This window comes from Condylura cristata, unplaced genomic scaffold (genome assembly GCF_000260355.1).
Source record: "Condylura cristata isolate star-nosed mole 26May11 unplaced genomic scaffold, ConCri1.0 scaffold00038, whole genome shotgun sequence".
NCBI lineage: Eukaryota > Metazoa > Chordata > Mammalia > Eulipotyphla > Talpidae > Condylura > Condylura cristata.
The window spans coordinates 6,395,233-6,400,429 of record NW_004567139.1 but is presented as its reverse complement, the minus strand read 5'-3'; the positions used below and the strand labels follow the sequence as shown (position 1 = coordinate 6,400,429).

At 58.7% G+C, this 5,197-nt stretch overlaps 1 long non-coding RNA gene across 1 annotated transcript in view; it reads left to right on the top strand.

Annotated features, from left to right (window-relative positions):
• LOC105854420 overlaps positions 1–3,137 on the top strand; it is a 151,074-nt gene extending 147,937 nt beyond the window's left edge. Inside the window, exon 4 of the long non-coding RNA XR_001146107.1 lies at positions 2,256–3,137. This is a non-coding gene — a long non-coding RNA (uncharacterized LOC105854420). The remainder of the gene's footprint in view (positions 1–2,255) is intronic.
• The last annotated feature ends 2,060 nt before the right edge of the window (positions 3,138–5,197 follow it).

Genomic DNA, 5,197 nt, shown 5'->3' with positions numbered 1-5,197 from the left:
TACTCCCTCTCCTTGCTACTCCCTCCCCTATGCTACTCCCTCTCCTTGCTACTCCCTCCCCTATGCTACTCCCTCGCCCACTCTATCTCCTTCCACCTCCTCTTGCAAGAACATTATGATTACATTTGGGGCCTACCCAGATAATCCAGGATCAGTTCAGGATCCTTACCTCATTTACATCTGCACAGCCCCTTCTGCTGTGGAAGGTAACCTTTACAGGGTGCAGGGATTAAGGCATGGCTATCTTTGGGGGCTCCTATCCAGCCTGCTATGGGATGTGCCTGCCCGTTTTCTTCTCTTCCTCGTGCCTGTTTCTCTCATGCACTGCTTCAAACCTAAATGCATGGACAGTTCAGCTCTGCCGCCGGCTTTTTCACAGGGGCCACAGGCGGGGTCTGCAGGGCAAGGCAGCATGTTGGAAGGCTTGTCTAATCAGCTCCTGGTGGCTATAGCAACGGGCATGAAAACATTCAAGTGGAAAAGGATTGGGGGAAGGGATTCCTGCCCTAGGTGGCAGCGTGACTTAACCTGTGGAACGATGCAGGCCTGAGAAGCACAAACAGCCCCATCTGGCAGGCACCATAAACCCTCTAGGCTGTGGGTTTCTAGGTAATCTCTCAAATCTCGAGATGCCTTTGAATCCAGGTGCCCCCATTATCTCTCTCCAGGCTCTGAGAGCCCGTGTCTTTGGCCAAGTGTGGGATAGTGGGGGCAGGGAGGGAGGCTGGGGCCAGCGATGTCCTAACCTCATTGATTCCCTGGTCTCTCTCCTGTAAGTGTTGACTGCCCCCACCCCACCCCCCAGCACCCCATCTTAGCTGGGTCTGCCATACTGGACGAGTCTGGGGTGTTGTGTGTTTTGCTTTTTATTTTATTTTGCAAACGCCTCCCAACATTCTTCTCTGTGTTTAATGTCCCCCTGCCAAGTGCATGGGGTTGCCGGGCAACAAGGAGGAAGTCCCTGTGTGATTCATCCGGCTGCTGCCAATTAATTTGCTAGCTGCGTGCGGCTGCCGGGTGGGGGCCACGGCTTCCCTGGCCTCGCTGAGACAGCTGAGAGGGCTGCCCGGGAGGGGAAAGGGAACCTGAGCAAGGTTAGCAGAACTTGGGGGTGGCGGGTAGGTGACTGGAAGTGCTGGGGGTCCCAATGCCAGTGTCGAGGGGCCCTGCCATCACCCGCTTTTCCTCTAGGCCTCCCATCAGCGCCGTCCCCAGCAAAGCGCCTCTGTGTGGGCACCTCACGGCAGGTGGCTAAGATGCAGACGCTTGCCTTGAGTCCTGCTGCAGAGGAATGTCTGTGACTGGCTCCTCGGGGCTCTCACTGTGAGCCCCCCTTCTGACAGCACCCTTCTGGGATTTCCCAGCAGCTGCCGGGGGGCACACCCCGAGGAAGGAGGGCTCTTGCACCAGGCTGAGCTGCAGCCCCCACAGGTCTGTGCCGGGAAGGAAGGGGCCTGCTGGCTTCCCCCAGAGGCCTCTCCACAGCCCTCGACGGCTTGTCCTGGGCCTGGCACATGCTCTGGGCTCCTGTCCGGGCCGGCCTGGTGACGCCGGGTCCCTGTCTGCCTTACGTGGCATCCACAGCGTCTAGTCCAGTGTGGTGGTGGGAGCACAGCAGGCAGAGAGGCCTCGCTGGGCCCCAGGCACAGCCTCCCACCTGGCAAGCATCTGGGCTCCCTGTCTGGTCTCATCAGTGCTAAATTGGCGAAGACCCTGAGACAGTCAGCAGTGCCAGCGTCTTCATTACTTAGAAGTGGGGGCCAGAGGTGGCCTGCTGCACCCAAGCCCATCCTCAGGGGTGGACTCCAGCAGAGAAAGAACTGTGTGGCTGGCGGCCGTCGCCTCTGAGACGCCTGTCTGTGCTGTAACTGTAACGTCCTCCTCCCGAGCTTGGGTGGCTTCCTGATGCAGCTCCGGGAAAGTGGAGAACCGCCCTGTCCCAGGGAGCTTCAGGACCCTCCCACCGAGCACATCCACAGCTCTGTGCCTCAGCCCCCCATCTGTGAAGCGGCCAGGCTCGGCCCCACACCTCACAGACACACCCCATGTGCTGACGAGTCAGGTGTCCACTCCCTCCGGGCTGGCCGTGTCCAGCAGTGCCCGAAACAGCATGGGGAGATTTGTGGGGAGGTTTGTGTGCAGGGTTCTGGGCTGCTTCCGAGGTGCTTCCGCGGGGTGCTCCGAAGGGGGTGTTGCTCACAGCCACCTGTCGCAAGGCCAGGGTCAGTCTAAACCTGTCTTCTCTGTGTCTGCAGGCCTGGACAGGAGGCTGCTCAGGGCTGTTTGCCTCATGCCACCAGGAAGCTCTGGCGCGGCCAGGACCCCTGCCCGAAGGCCCTGACTTAGCCCCGGGCTTGCTGGAGAATTCTGGGTTTGGAGAATAAAGCAGCTTCTGGACTTGAGAAGACCTCTGAGGAGGACCTGAGTGTTGACCTGCCGGGGCCGGAGGGCTCGCGCCCTCGCAGACACCACGCCCCAGCCCGCGCTTCCCTCCTGCGGACAGACGTTCCTCTGCCCGGCCAGCTCCTGGGGCTCCCCACCCCCACACGGCCGCCATCCCGTTCTCCCCCCACCTTCCACCTCGGCTGTGCCCTTGGGCTCAGCACCTCTTCTTGTTTGCTCCATTATCTTCCAGCCGGATACAGAGTGAATAGTTAACTACACTCGGAGCAAATGGGATCTTAATTTTTGTTCCTGCTGCTTCTAAAGCGGCCGCTGTTTGTACGCTGCCACGTGAGCCGCCGGGAGCAGCAGCCGTGTGGCCTGGCCCCACGGGCTCGAGTGAGCGAACCCGCGCACGAGTTCTCCACGGCCCAGAGAGCGGCGGGGCCTCGCGGGGTGCCGCGTGGGCAGGCTGGTGCTGTCCAAGGCCCGCTGTCCTGGCGCGGCCACGCGCGTCTTCGCCCGCCCCCGCCCGCGACGCCAGCGCACCGCCGCGGTGAGGACCCCGTTCCCGGGGCAGTGGGGTCCAGGCCAGAGCGTGGCTTCTCCGTAGTGGCCACATGCAGGCCTGGCAGCCTCCTCCAAGCTGCCCTGCGTCAGCCTCGTGGAAAATGCAGCACCCGCGATGATTGGACTGTGTGTGTCCAGGGCGGTGGACGGGTGGCCGTTGTCAAAGGAATTAAAGCCAGACCCCCAGTCTTCCCTGTGCTAGATGTTTGTGGCCACTTCGTGGCTTCTCGAAGAGCAGTGGGGACCCTTCCTGGCACCGCAGATTCGCCAGAACGAGCAAGGACCCTCTGGAGGATGTTTGTGCCGTTGGGATGTGGGATGTGGGGGCTGCCGCGGCTTTCTTTCAATTTCCTTCATTTTCCTTCCTTGGCGTGCAGGCAGACCGGACTTGTTAGCCCTCACGTCAGGGAACAGAGACCTGCTTGCGTCATCCCAAGTGAACAGGTTGCCCAGGAAGTAAGGAACACGGGAGACAGCCCGAGCGCTGCCCTACTGCCCAGAGCCACTCAAGATAATGTCATAGGTCCAGTCTCCAGCAAGGGCTGGCCACGCTGCCCCTCCCGGTGATCTGCCCAGCATCAGCTCCCTGCCCCATTCTCTTTTTCTGCTCTGGTGGTGACCAGTTGTTCCAATGTCCCAGCCTGGGAGGTTTCCGGGGAGGTGGGACTTTCACTGCTAAATTGGTGATGGCTCTGGACAGTTGCTGGCGTCCAGCTAGACGGCTCGAAGACTGCTTCTGCCTCAGCCTGATCTGCTGGGATGGGCTGATGTTCTTGGTTAGTGGGAGCCCGTGTGCTGGCCACATCATTGGCTACTGGGCAACTTCTAGAGGGTTGCCAGTAGACCAGACACCAGTCTTGACCAAGTCACTTATTTCCAAGGTGGTAGAGTTGCATGATATGAATGAAACCTGAGTGTAAAGACCCAGTTGCGATCACTTCCTTTGGAGATGTGCTGGGGACGGACATTCTAGGTAGCGAGGATTCCCCTCCGGTACAGTCCTACTTAAAAAGGGGACACTGACCTTCCTTGGTGAGAACAAATGAGTTGTTTAAAACCCAAACTAGCGCAGCTCTGGGGGCAGGGAGTAGCGATGACCCTATGATGCTGTGAGTGGATCCTCTGTGCGTGTGTGTCACGGGGCAATGGCTTGAGGAAAGGCTGCATCTTTGCCAGAGACTAAGCAGCACATCTTTGGGATGGTTTTGTCTGGAGAGCAGAGGAGTTGGCTAGAGGACTTCCTGAATTCCTTTCAACACTAGAAGACTTTCAGATATCAGGGGCATGTAAATTGGGACTAAGTGTGTACTTTTTCTCTAAAGTCTCCTAGATAACCTCTGGGTCCCGCTCAGTTAGGGCTGCACAGGACCTCCCAGCTCACGCTTCCTTTCCAGACTATGGCTTTATCCAGGGTGAGGGACAGAGTGTGGTGGTGGCGGGGCGGAGGGGAGCGGGAGGTGGTGCCAGCTCGGTTTTGGCGCTCATGACAAGTAAGAACAGCCCAGAGGCAAGTTACGGGTTCTTCTGAGGTTCCTCAAACCAGGCTCTGGGGCTTGTACTCCCCCTGAGGCTGTGGCTCCTTGCGGGGGGGTCAGGTCTCCACCTTTTCTGCTGAGAGACAGAGCGTCTGCAGCTCTGGAGCTCAGGTAACCCGCTCAGCTTGCACGGTGTGGCCCCGGAGGTCACGGAGGCTGGGGAGGAGGAGATAAGCATGCCGGCTTCTAGCAGGGACTCTCCTGTTACCCGTATGAAGACTGAGCTCCTCACACCCGTGGCTCTTTCCCCTCTTGTCGCTCTGTGTCGTCACTGCTGCGGAGTGCTAGCCAGGCACCCTGGGTACTGTTTTTCTTTTAAGAGCTCCTTCCAGAGGGCCCATCTTAGGCTCCAGGAATCTTGCTGCTGTGCCAGAGGCAACATTCTCCTGTCTCTCATCTCCCTGTCCCCATAGAATCCCAGAGTGGGCCATGGCCTGACGTTCCACTCTTGCCTAGATCTGCCTCTGATGAACACGGGACTCCTCTTCCTACAGTGGATGATGAGGCGTCGCCCAGCCCCCCGGGAGCGGGGAAGCTGTCTCGGCAGTGTGGGAGAGCATGAGAGAGAAGGTTGAACGACACACACACAAGCAGAAGGGGGAGCAGTAGAATTTTACACGTGTCACGTGTCGGGGTGTCAGTTTATCTTATTTTTTTTAAGATTTATTTTATTTATTCATACAGAACTGGGGGACAGGCCAGAGATGTGG